Raw genomic sequence first — 14714 nt, 5'->3', positions numbered from 1 at the left:
GTAGCACATTAAAATATTCTTCTTTTTTTCTCTGAAAATACTTACAAAGTAGGAATATCTAACATAATTTTGGGTGACTTATCCTCAGGGCAATATTGTGCTATTCCTCTTTGGATACATTTAGGCATACTCATTAAAGCACAGAGAGAACATTTCATTTGCATCTATGTAAAAGATTCATCAACTTTGTAGCATCTAAAACCAAAGACACTTATCAAAAAACAATTCTCTTTATCAAAGTTTTATTTCTTCAAGCTGATTTATTCTAATTTTCATGAGCAGCAGTTATAATTATTACTTTTGATAAGACGTAATTGTCACTTTATTTTGATAATGATGAATAATTTTATGAATATACCATGCTCACTTCACATATGCACAACAATCAAGGGAAAGCAATGAAAGTAAAAGGAAGTTATATAGAAGCTTGTAGTATTTCATTAGTAGTTGAATTGTTCTGTGCAAATTGTTGATTTAATGAATACAATGTTTATTGTTAAAATTTTATCTATCTTTTTAAATTAACTTCCTGGATGCTAAAGTTTCATGGCTATAGATAAGCATTAAAATACATAAGTTGTGATTTTTTTAACTTCCATTTGTTCATTTTAATGTGTTATATGTTAAATATATGTCATGCAACAATTGACTCTTTGATTATCGCCAGAATGTAATTATTTGATAAAGTATCTTAATCCAGCCCATATCTGCTCTTTCACTGGTGGCTCAGTCTCTGAGAGATCCCAAGGTTCCAGGTTAGTAGACACTGTTTGTCTTTGTATGGAGTTTGTGTCCCCATCAAGGCCTTCAATCCTTCTGTCAACTCTTCAAGAACACTCCCCTAACAATGTCCAATGTTTGACTGTGTATATCTACATTTGTTTCAGTCAGCTGTTGGGTAGAGCCTCTCAGACAACATTTAATTTTTAAAAATAAATAAACAAAATGTCTTCATGTTATCAAATGGGTAATGTTTTATCCATTCAAATTGTATCAGTGGGAATGGAGGCATAGAGAAGTATGTCTTCCCATTGAGACAAAATTATGAATTTCAGGATTGTGTCCCAATCTGCAGATCACAATGACCTGAACATAGAATATTTATTGTATATTGAATATATTATATATTGATATATTTCTTGAATTACTTTTTTAAAGGTAAAATTCTCCTAGAAATATAGCTGGTCTACTGAATGACAGAAATTCAGACACTCAAGCCTCTAAGGGACAATAAATATTCTTTCTGTAATTGGACTTAGGCAATGATCCACTTTCATAAACATATTTGTTTGATTAAAGACAAACTCATTTTCATAGTTACTAAGATGATTTTTAATGCACAGAGTATTTATAACATCATAAAATTCATATTGTCAAAAATTGTGTTTTAATTTATGCATAAAGGCATCAGAATACATTTCTTTTATTATATAAAGGAAATCACAAAATATGATAATTTACTTATGATATTTGAATGGTCCCATTTCACCAACAGTAAAAATGCATTAGTATAATATTAGTACTTTATATTTAGAGTGTTCTGAGGATCCATTTTCTGTAACTTCTCTAGTGTTACACAGTTATGTATACTCTACCTATTGAGGCAAAAACTTTCAGCCTGAAAATGTCAGTTTGGAGATTGTCTGGAGCCATCTATGTTGGGCTAAGGTTGTCAGGTGCCCTTCCTAGAGATGTTCCACAGTTTTTGCATGGCATAAGATGGCTGAGATATATGACACAAGGTCCCAAGAGATATCATCACAGGCTTCTTCCTTGCAACTGATATGCCTTTCCTAATACTATTAAATATATATAATGATCACTAGGTATTAGTCCACCCTTACAAGCAGATTTCTACAGAACAACAAAAATGAACTGTCTTGTAGTGATCCCGTATAGACAAAGAGACAATTTCTTAATTCTTAGTGAGAATTTGATAAGAATTCCTAAAGTTATACTAGTAACCATTAAGCCCTTTAAAATAAAGACTGCCATTAAGTCCTTTATGATTTCAAAACTACAATCAAAACATTGCCAGTCATCAAGTGTCATGAATTAATTTCTTCTGAGATAGAGAGGAGGCATTTACAACTTAGAACATATACCAGGAGGTAGTAAAACAATTAATGAAAGGTTATAAAAAAGAAACTAATGATTTATTGTAGATACAAGGATAGAAGATAAAATATTGGCTGGGTTTATCCATAAAAAACTTCAAATATGGGGTTGGGGATTTAGCTCAGTGGTAGAGCGCTTGTTTAGGCGCAAGGCCCTGGGTTCGGGTCCCAGCTCAAAAAAAAGAACCAAAAAAAAAAACAAACAAACAAAAAAAAAAAACTTCAAATATAATATAGTTATGGTCGTTAACTCTCTGTGAAACTATAGAGCTAGTGACACATAAGGAATGTCTAGACTTAATGGATGCACATGTAAACATTCTTTGCTATCGACTTGTTGTTGAATTTATGATTTGAGTTCATATTTGAACTTTTTAATTTTCTTTTTTAATTGCATATTTTATTCATTTATATTTCAAATGTTATCTCATCTCCTAGTTTACCCTCCAGAAGCGCCTTATTTCATCCCTCCCACCTGCTTTATGAGAGTGCTTCCCTACCCACCTACCCACTCCTGCCTCCCTGACTTGGCATTCCCAGGGAAACTGGGGAATCGAGCCTTCACAAGACCTCTCCTTCAAAAGGCCTCTCCTCCCACTAATGTCTGACAAGGCCATCCACTGCTACATATGAAGCTAGAGCCATGGGTCCCTCCATGTGTACTTTTGTGACTGGTGGTTTAGTCCCTTGGGAGCTCTGGGGGTCTGTTTGGTTGATATTGTTCGTCTTCCAATAAGGTTGCAAACTACTTCAAATCCTTCAGTCCATTCTCAAACTCTTCCAATGGGCTCCCCATGCTCAGTCAAATGGTTGGCTGCTAGCATTCACTTCTGTATTTGTCAGGCTCTGGCATAGTTTCTCAGGAAATGGCTATATCAGGCTCCTGTCAGCAAGTACTTCTTGGCATCTGCAATAGTGTCTGGATTTGGTGTCTGTATACGGGATGAATCCCCAGGTGGGGCAGTCTCTGGATGGTGTTTACTTCAGTCATTTTTCCACATTTTGTCTATGTATTTCCTTTAGACAGGAGCAATTCTGGGTTAAAAATTTTAAGATGAATGGGAGGCCCCATCTGCCAAACGAGGGTCTTGCCTAAATGCTAAATATGGTCTCTAGAGTTTCTCCCTCCCCTTTGTTGGATATTTCAGCTAATCTCATCTCTGTTGTTTCCTGGGAGCCTCTTGCTTTCCTATCATCTGGTACTTCCTGGTAGCTACTTCCAGTTCCCCATCCCCCATTGCTACACACCTCTGTTCAAATTCCTGATCCTCTTTACATTATCCCTAGTGAACTTTTGTAAAAGAGAAAAAAAAAGAACAATAACAAAGATGATTGAAAAACCACTTGATCTGTTTTTCTAGAAAAGGTACAAAAAACTAGGAATACATTGTATTAAGAGAAAGGGTGTTATCATATCTTATCAGGAGGAGAGAGCAAAATAGGAAGAAGGAGAAATTCAAAGGGAACTTAGAAATTAAGAAAGCAATAAGTCGAATGCAGGCAGAAAGGACAAAGAAGAAGCTGCAGAGAGAGCAGAAAGATCAGACAAGTTTCTCCTTACCTTGGGATGGAACAGGCCTTTTCTTAATGACAGAGAACATTTTTTACTTTCAAAAGACGGGGTTTAGTTAACTTATCAATAAAAGAATAGAAGCTTTTTCTTTCTCATTGCAGTAATGATTGAAACTCATTTTTCATACAGAATGAATGAGATATTTTGCATTGGGACTTGGGCTTTTGCTCCGTATATGTAAGTGAGTATGGGTGTGTGTGTGTGTGTGTGTGTGTGTGTGTGTGTGTGTGTGTGTGTGTGTGTATGTGTGTGTTTTTACTAGGAGGTGCTAAATGTTGAACCTTCAGTTTATGGCCTCAGAGGAACTCAGATAAACAAGCTGACTTGTTTATACTTAAGACAGGTAAACACTTTAAGATTATAAAGCAACCGTAAATATCTCACAAGACCAAGTCTTACTCCTGCCTAGGCTTTTAATCGGTTAGATACCTTAAAGAGAGAACCAGAAAGAACAACCAGAGCATGGTTCCTACAGGAGATATGATGATCTTCGTTCTTTAGTAATTGGAAAATAGAATATCATTATCAAATGATGTGAATTTCAACAACAACCAAAACAAACAAACAAACAAACAAAACTAGTAAGAAAAAAAAAACCCCAGCAGATCATAATGTTTAATTTTAGCTCCCCCCCAAAGAAAGAGCAGGACCTTTTTTTTTAATGAGGTGTCTGATATCTATGGTGATGATTATCATTAAAATGGAAAGCAGGATCAATATATTTAATTTGAAGGTCTGAGATAATGTAATATCAAGTGTGCATGCATAACACTCTAAAAATAGAGAGTCAGGTTTTACAGAACATTGGTCTCTACCATTTTAACATTGAGTATGAGAGTGAGACTGTTGAGACAAAATGATCATACTGAAAATTACAGAGTGACAATCAGGGCTTATAGGAGGTAGATTAGTTGAAAAGGCCTTACTGCACAAGCCTAACCATCTAAATTCCCTTCAACTAAGAAAAATGTAGATATTAGAGTACTTACTTTTAATCCCAACTCTGGATAGGCAGAGGCAGGAGGATCCTTTGTGCATGCTGGCCAGCTTTCCTATACAAATTGTTAAGCCCCTAGTCCCAAGGTGTGTACTTTTATCTAGACAGTTCATGACAAGGAATGACAATCAAGTGTTTTTCTGGACTCCTTATTATATGCACACAGATACCTGTTTACCTGTACACACACACACATACACACACACACACACACATACACATACACACATTTCAGTATAAAACAAACTATTGAAAAGGTACAAAATACAAAAGGAACAATTTCAGTGATGATAAATTATTGGAATATATTAAAAGGGAAACAGTTTTATATTGTAATATATTGTTTACATCATCCAAATAGTGCTTAAAGTCCTAAAATAAAAATATTAAATTTGATAAGAAAGAAATGCATAGTTATGACTACTGAAATATGTATTGATGACATTTTTCTTTGTATATACAGTAAAAAGTCTTGTCCTCTTTTGAAGATAGTTTGTAAGTGTTAATATTTCAGATGTGAGCTGTCACATTTTCAAAATGCTCTTAAAGTTATATCGCATCAAAAAATTGTGAATTCATTTATTCTGGGCCTCTAATCCCCTCATTGAAGGTTTAAGCCAGTATCAGGAGACTGATAGAGAAGCATTTGATTAAAATCTAATAGCGATTTTTTTCTCAGAATGTCAGTCATTTATAGTCAGTGGAATGGGGGTCGGGGGTTGACATTCTCCCTCTTGTATAATTATAAACACAAGTAGGACAAGATCATTTGCTACTCTTGATAATAGATTTTACAGTTTTTTTTTTCTCCAAAGACACAAATGACTCAATGATAATCTTGTTCTTTAATGCATCAAGAATCATGAGACCTTAGATACATTTTTTATTGACTAGTTGAGGACAACAGAACAGTCAGTGTTTATTATCATCTTGACAGAATCTAGAGGATGGACCTCTAAGCATGCCTATGGAGAGTTATCTTGATCATGTTATTTAAGGTATTTAAACATTTCTCTGTGGGTGCCACTCTTTCCCGTGGTTGGGATCCTAGGGGAAAGAGACATGAACATTAACCAATCAGCTTTCATCTCTTTGTTTTCTAACCATGGATGTGTTGGAAGCAGTTGCCTTGAGTTCCTGCTGATAACTTCCTTTCTATAATAGATTATATCTTGTACTACACTTTAGTCAGAGTATTAACCACAAAATTAGAAAGGAATCTAGGACACCATAAAATCCATCAAACATTTTACTTAGCTGATATTCTCTATCAACCAAAAAAAAAACCAAAAAAAAAAAAAAAAAAAAAAAAAACAAAAAACCCACTGTCACACAATACATAATAAACAAAATATTAAATGTACTAAACAAAACAGAAAATATTAACCCCCAAACTGGTAGTATCCAATCAAATGAAAGAAAGATCAGTATCACAAGAGATTACTAAGAAGTTTTCACCGTGGAGGTATTATCAAACTTTAATATCAACACTTATGGCTATCAAATAGTGATATATCATCTCTTGATTTTGTCAGAAACTATGCTATATCTTTCCATCGTTTTCTCACTAAGTTTATGCCACATCTTGTGGATACTGATTTGAGGCCTTTCAGTCTACAACTGAAAATTTATTCACCAACTTCTTTCAAAGCTTTTGATTGTATTAAATAGTGTATTCACCATTTTCTGTGTTGACACTGTTTATCATCTTTTGGCTAATCCTTACCAAAACATTTACCAACTGGTTAATACACTGACTTATAAATAGATGTGAGCACCTCTCCTCAGAGAATATAAGGTTCAAGTAGGTAAAATCTTATGTGGATTTATGAGTTTTTATTCCAAACAATGAGCACTTGTATAGATTTTCTATGTGCTAAATTTTTGGATGAAAATGTTAATGGAATCTATGCATGCTCATGTTTATCGAGGAAAATGGCAGAAGTATTCTTACAAAGCTGTTTTTCATACCATAAGGAGAACGTAGATTTACAAAGACATTGTGTAATCTTTAAGTATGATAAGCATCCTAAACTCTTGCCGATCTCTCGTTCATTCAGAACATAAATATCTGTTTCATTTTTTTCTGGTTTACTATACAGTGTGAAATGTCATTTCTGTCACTAGGGTACTCAAGCACATTTTATCAATATTCTTGTGGGCCTATGCAACCAGAGGAGCTAACCTGGAGCAAGATTGAGATGACCCCAAAACCGCAGAAACCTCACTCAGAACAGCAAGAGTTATAACCCTTCTCTACCAGTCCTTTAGCCTACATGCTTTGGTTCAGGACCTCTATCTCCCTGCCTCTGAAGACAGTCAAGTCTTTATTTAAATTACTGGTTCAATTTCCCCTCTTCTGATAAGAATATGACTGCTAGGTTCTTGGACTTCCTCTTCATGTAAATGAAGCGCCTTAATCCCAGTCAATAATGTATACCCACCCAAAAAATCCCCACTCATTCCCCAAGGTCTATCTAACCCTTGTTCATGCTATGTTGAGCTGTCCCATTGAAGGTGTTACCAGAAGTCATTCTGTTCTCATGGCCACCTGAACCCTGCTGTCTAATGCAGCTCATCTCATCATTATGGGCCAATGGTGACAACCTCCAAAGAAGGGGATACCCACATATTTTCCCACTGAGATAACTGAGTGAACATAGAATGAACACAGAGTAACTCTCAGAAAATGGAAAGATTGTTAAATTTTCCATAGTAAGTAGAAAATGATTCTTTGTTTCTTTGTTTCATTTCTTTGTTTCTTTGTCTCTTTCCTTCTTTTTCTTTCTTTCTTTCTTCCTTTCTTTATTCTTTCTTCCTTCTTTCCTCCTTCCTTCCCTCCTACCCTCTCTTCCTCCCTCCCTTCTTTATTCTCTTTCATTTCCTTTCTTGTCTTTTTTCTTTCTTTCTTCCTCATAGGAATGAGGAAGAATAGGATCCCTCTTCCTCTCATTTGTTGTTTATTTTTCCATTTCTAAATTGTTAAACTGAGGAATTACTAGGACATATGTTTGGCCTTGGATAGCACCTTCCCTGGGGTGTTTTTTTCTGTGCTTTGAGTGGTGACCTGGAGGTCTGGCAACGGATGACTATGATCCTTGGAAATATGAGGAAAATTACAAATACTCTGCAACTAATTAAAACTCTGTAGCAGAGACATCTGCTTAATATATGTAGCAATTCCAGCAGTTGATAACAGACCACCTCCAAGCTGCAAGGGCTGAGCCAGTCTCTTTAAATAAAGTAATTATGAAGGGTAGTAGCAGAGATACAAACTTGGATAGCATCCAAATAGAGTCATAAAATGTGCTAATTGGTATTGAGGATTAGAATATACTGAAAACCAAATGTACAGCATGGACTTTTCTTTACAGTGAAAGTAACTTTTCTACTCTTGAGACTGAAAATGAAGTAGAATAGTAGGAAAAAAAGAAGAAACAAAGAGGAAAGCCTCTGGGATTTTCACTCTATTTATACTTTAAATTATTTTAGATATTCAATGACTCAGGTAGAGCTGTAAGTGGCTTATAGTTCCTGTGTTTCAGTGATAGAAATTATATTATCTGCCCAAACAGAAAAGAATTTAAATAAGTTTACCAAAATCTAGAATACTGACTTCATTTATATAGACAGAGAATATAATAACACTTTGAGAAATAAGCCAATACATTTGCATGTGAAAAAATGTCTGTAAATATAAAAGCATATATCCATACTTCCTCCAGTAATTATGGCATGTTATATAAATAATAATCAGTGAATATAATATTCATGTCCTATTAATCCACTTGACTCTCTTAAACAGGACAAATAAAATAACCATCTGATTTGTGGAAGTTAATAGAAAGGAAAAAGTGGAAAAAATAAGAATTCATTAATTTATTTAAGACCAAATGCTGTAAGAAAAATTAAGGTTCATATTTAATTACATGTAATAGTGACAATTAAGTAAAAATAACATAATACAAAACATTTCTATGAGGATTAAGATAATTTTAATAGTTATATCTTATGTTAAATTATTAGCATAATTTAATATTAAATATTCTGTGGCTTTTAGTATTTAACCTAGTTAAAAGAAATTACAACGCTTTTTCTGAAAGCAACATTAGTATTTGTTTTCATTCATTTTGTGAATGAACAAATTAACTGTAATTTTGACAATTTCATAAAAATACATAATTCTTCAGTACATAAATATATGTGTTTATTAATTTATCATTGATAATTGAACTCCTTATTTCCTTTTACTAGCCACAGATTGCTTTCTCATACACTGTGATCTGAACAGAACTTCCCCTCCATCTAATGCCCCAGTTTCTCCTAATCTCCTTTCCCATCAAGATCACCTCCTTCTATGGAAAAGAGCAGGCTTCTAGAATATAGCAACAAAACAAAGTACAATATAATATGATAAAATAAAAAAGAGTGATATCTAAGTTGGACAAGACAAGGCAGCAGAAAAATAAAAGAGCTCTTGGAGAATATACAGTAATCAAAGACCCACACATGAAGACCTCCAGGACTCTTATAAATGTACTAACCAAAAACTATAGTAAATACACAGAAAGCAGAGTAGGCCCTGTGATTTCTCATTCAGTCTCTGTGAGTTCTTATGAACTTTAATTAGTTGTTCTAGAGAACTTGTTTTCATGGTGTCCTCTTGACCCCTTTGCCTCCGCAACTCAGTTTGCCTCTTGTTCCATAGGTTTTCCAGAGCTCCGAGCAGAGGGATTTGGTACAGACATCTCCTATATAGCTGTGTGTTCCAAGGTGTTTCTCTTTCCTTCTCCCTCTCTCTCTCTCTCCTCCTCTCCTTCCCCTCCCCTCCCCCTCCCCCTCTCTCCCTCTGGGGTGTGTGCATGTGTGTGTGTGTGTGTGTGTGTGTGTGTGTGTGTGTGTGTGTGATGTCTATCTGTGAGTCTCAATATTTCTTTCTTTCTTTCTTTCATATTTTTAATGGATTTTTTTAGGTACATTTCAAATGTTATCCCCTTTCCCAGTTTCCCATGCATAAATCCCCTATTCCATCCCCTCCCAGTCCTTCTGCTCCAGAAAGAAGCCTCTGATGATGACTGAATATAGCAGAATATCATTTATACTTATTTTATTGTATGTTTTATTTCAATGAGACCAGTAGTATTAAGTTTTAACCTAAGTCTCTGAGCTGCATAGTCTCTGGTTTTGTTCACCAAGTTCTTAGACTTTGTTGGTTACTATAACAAGATTTGTGTTATCTAGTACAACTTTCAAATACCAGTAAAACCTTTCCCAGCAGTGGACTCGTTTTATAAACATGGTATTCTTTGTAAACTTTGTAAACCCTCAGGGAAGGAGAGAGGGCAGGCCTTGCCAGAGGAGCTCAGGTAGCCAAGTCTTTCCTCCAGACCTCCCTAACTGTCAAAATGGCATTTCTGCCTCTGTAACAATCAGGGAGATCAACTCCAGGCAGTTGACAGGACCCTATCCAGATTATGCTAATTTTAGGTGAAAAGTCTGAAAAAAAAAAAAAAAGTCACCAGTTGCTGAATCTTGAACTTCCCACCGAAAGTCACCAATCTCTGAGCTTCCCCAAGGTCAGGACTGGTCAGGACTAGAAATCCCAACAATCCTCACCCTGAAAAACCTCTGCTCTAGAAAGTTATACCCTCCATCCTTGCCAGCATCTACTGTTATCTGAGTTTTTGATCTTAGTCATTCTGACTGCTGTGAGGTGGAATCCCAGGGTTGGTTTGATTTGCATTTCCCTGATGACTAAGGATGTTGAAGGTTTCTTTAGGTACTTCTCAGCCATTTGATATTCCTCAACTGAGAATTCTTCATTTAGCTCTGTACACCATTTTTAATAGGTTATTTGATTCTCTGGAGTCTATGATTGAGTTCTTTGTAGTCATTGGATATTAACCCTCTATTGGACGTAGGATTGATAAAGATCTTTCCCAATCTGTTGGTTGCCGTTTTGACCTACTGACAGTGTCCTTTGCCTTACACAAGCTTTGTAATTTTATGAAGTCCCATATGTCATTGGGGTCTTTTTTTAAATTTTTTTCTCCTTTATTAACTTGAGTATTTCTTATTTACATTTCAATTGTTATTCCCCTTCCCGGTTTCCAGGCCAACATCCCCAAACCCCTCCCTGCCCTTCTCTATGGCTGTTCCTTCCCCATCCTTCCCCCAATACAGTCCTTCCCCCAAAAATCACGTTCACTTTCACTGGGGGTTCAGTATGGCAGGACCAAGGGCTTCCCATGGAACTGGTGTTTTACTAGGCTATTCATTACTACATATGAAGTTGGAGCCCAGGGTCAGTCCATGTATAGTCTTTGGGTAGTGGCTTAATCCCTGGAAGCTCTGGTTGGTTGGCATTGCTGTTCATATGGGGTCTCAGGCCCCTTCAAGCTATTTCAGTCCTTTCTAAGATTCCTTCAATGAGGGTCCTGTTCTCAGTTCAGTGGTTTAATGATGTCATTCACCTATGTATTTGCTGTATTCTGGCTGTGTCTCTCAGGAGAGATCTACATCCGGTTCCTGTCAGCCTGCATGTCTTTGCTTCATCCATCTTATCTAGTTTGGTGGCTGTATATATATGGGTCACATGGGGGGCAGGCTCTGAAAAGGTGTTCCTTCTGCCTCTGTTCTGAATTTTGCCACCCTATTCCCTCCCAAGGGTATTCTTGTTCTCCTTTTAAAGAAGGAGTGAGCATTCACATTTTGGTCATCCTTGTTGAGTTTCATGTGTTCTGTGCATCTAGGGTAATTCGAGCATTTGGGTTAATATCCACTTATCAATGAATGCATATCATGTGTGTTTTTCTGTGATTGGGTTACCTCACTCAGGATGATATTTTCCATTTCCATCCATTTGCCTATGAATTTCATAAAGTCATTTTTTTTCATAGCTGAGTAATATTCCATTGCGTAGATGTACAACATTTTCTGTATCCATCCCTCTGTTGAAGGGCATCTGGATACTTCCCACCATCTGTCTATGATAAATAAGGCTGCTATGAACATAGTGGAGCATGTGTCTTTGTTATATGTTGGGGCATCTTCTGGGTATATGCTCAAGAGAGGTATACCTGGGTCCTCAGGTAGTTTAATGTCCAATTTTCTGAGGAACCTCCAGACTGATTTCCAGAATGCAATCCCACCAACAATGGAGGAGTGTGACTCTTTCTCATATCCTGCCAGCATTTGCTGTCACCTGAGTTTTTGATCTTTGTGAGGTAAAATCTCAGGGTTGTTTTGACTTGCATTTCCCTTATGACTAAAGATGTTGAACATTTCTATAGGTGTTTCTCAGCATTCAGCATTCCTCAGCTGTGAATTCTTTGTTTAGCTCTGAACCTCATTTTTAATAGTGGTATTTGTCTCCCTGCAGTCTAACTTCTTGAGATCTTTGTATATTTTGGATATTAGCCCTCTATCTGTTGTAGGATTGGTAAAGACCTTTGCCAAATCTGTTGGTTGCCGTTTTGTCCTAACCACAGTGTCCTTTGCCTTACAGAAGCTTTGCAGTTTTATGAGATCCCATTTGTCGATTCTTGATCTTAGAGTATAAGCCATTGTGGTTTGTTCAGGAAATTTTCTCCAGTGCCCATGTGTTCGAGATTCTTCCCCACTTTTTCTTCTATTAGTTTGAGTGTATCTGGTTTGATGTGGAGGTCCTTGACCCACTTTGGACTTAAGCATTGTACAGGGTGATAAGCATGGATCAATCTGCATTCTTCTACATGCCGACCTCCAGTTGAACCAGCATCATTTGCTGAAAATGCTCTTTTTTTATTGAATGGTTTTGAATCCTTTGTCAAAAATCAAGTGACCATAGGTGTGTTGGTTCATTTGTGTGTCTTCAATTCTATTCCACTGGTCTATCTGTTTGTCTCTATACCAATACCATGCAGTTTTTATCACTATTGCTCTGTAATACTGCTTAAGTTCGGGGATAGTGATTCCAGCGGAATTCCTTTTATTGTTGAGGAGAGTTTTAGCTATTATGGGTTTTTTGTTATTCCAGATGAATTTGGAAATTGTTCTGTCTAGTTCTCTGAAGAATTGGATTGGTATTTTGATGGGGATTGCATTGAATGTGTAGATTACTTTTGGTAAAATGGCCATTTTTACTATATTAATCCTGCCAATCCATGAGCATGGGAGATCTTTCCATCCTTTGAGATCTTCTTCAATTTCTTTCTTCATAGTCTTGAAGTTCTTATCATATGGATCTTTCACTTGCTTGGTTAAAGTCACAGCGAAGTATTTTATATTATTTGGGACTATTATGAAGGGTGTCGTTTCCCTAATTTCCTTCTCGGCTTGTTTCTCTTTTGTGTAGCGGAAGGCTACTGATTTATTTGAGTTAATTCTATACCCAGCCAGTTTGCAGAAGGTGTTTATCAGGTTTAGTAGTTCTCTGGTGGGACTTTTGGGATCACTTAAATATACTATCATATCACCTGCAAATAGTGATATTTTTACTTCTTCTTCTCAATCTGTATCCCTTTGATCTCCTTTTTTTGTTTGATTGCTCTAGCTAGAATTTCAAGAACTATATTGAATAAGTAGGGAGAGAGTGGGAAGCCTTGTCTAGTCTCTGATTTTAGTGGGGTTGCTTCAAGTTTTTCTCCATTTAGTTTAATGTTAGCAACTGGTTTGCTGTATATGGCTTTTACTATGTTTAGGTATGGGCCTTGAATTTCTATTCTTTCCAAGACTGTTATTATGTAGGGGTGTTGAATTTTGTGAAATGCTTTCTCAGCATCTAAAGAAATGATCATGTGGTTTTTATCTTTCAGTTTGTTTATATAATGGATTGTGTTGATGGTTTTCTGTATATTAAACCATCCCTGCATCCCTGTGATGAAGCCTACTTGATCATTTTGGATGATTGTTTTCATGTGCTCTTGGATTTGGTTTGCAGAATTTTATTGAGTATTTTTGCATCGATATTCATAAAAGAAACTGGTCTGAAGTTCTCTTTCTTTGTTGGGTCTCTGGGTGGTTTAGTTATAAGAGTAATTGTGGCTTCATAGAAGGAATTTGGTAGTGCTCCATTTGTTTCAATTTTGTGGAATAGTTTGAATAGTATTGGTATGAGGTCTTCTATGAAGGTCTGATAGAATTCTGCACTAAACCCATCTGGACCTGGGCCCTTTTTGGTTGGGAGACCTTTAATGACTGCTTCTATTTCTTTAGTAGTTATGGGGTTGTTTAAATGGTTTATCTGTTCCTGCTTTAACTTTGGTACCTGGTATCTGTCTAGGAAATTGTCCATTTCCTGCAGATTTTCAAATTTTGTTGAATATAGCCTTTTGTAGTAGGATTTGATGATTTTTTGAATTTCCTTTGATTCTGTAGTTATGTCTCCCTTTTCATTTCTGATTTCGTTAATTTGGACAGATTCTCTGTGTCCTCTAGTTAGTCTGGCTAAGGGTTTATCTATCTTGTTGATTTTCTCAAAGAACCAACTTTTGGTTCTATTGATTCTTTGCATGGTCTTTTTTGTTTCTACTTGGTTGATTTCAGCTCTGAGTTTGATTATTTCCTGTCTTCTTCTCCTCCTGGGTGTATTTGCTTCTTTTTATTCCAGTGCTTTTTGGTGTGCTGTCAAGCTGCAGATATATGCTCTCTCCTGTTTCTTTCTGCAAGCACTCAGAGCTTTGAGTTTTCCTCCTAGCATGGTTTTCATTGTGTCCTATAAGTTTGGGTATGTTGTACCTTCATTTTCACTAAATTCTAAGGAGTATTTTATTTCTTTCTTTATTTCTTCTTTGACCAGGTTATCATTGAGTCAAGCATTGTTCAATTTCCATGTATATGTGGGCGTTCTTCCCTTATTTTTGTTGAAGACCAGATCTAGCCCCTGGTTGTCTGATAGGATGCATGGGATTATGTCTATCTTTCTGTATCTTTTGGGGCCTGTTTTATGACCAGTTATATGGTCAATTTTGGAGAAAGTACCATGAGAAGCTGAGAAGAAGGTATATCCTTTTGTTTTAGGAAAGAATGTTCTATAAATATCTGTTAA

Source organism: Rattus rattus, chromosome 3 (assembly GCF_011064425.1).
Source record: "Rattus rattus isolate New Zealand chromosome 3, Rrattus_CSIRO_v1, whole genome shotgun sequence".
Lineage (NCBI taxonomy): Eukaryota > Metazoa > Chordata > Mammalia > Rodentia > Muridae > Rattus > Rattus rattus.
This window is presented reverse-complemented; position numbering follows the sequence as displayed.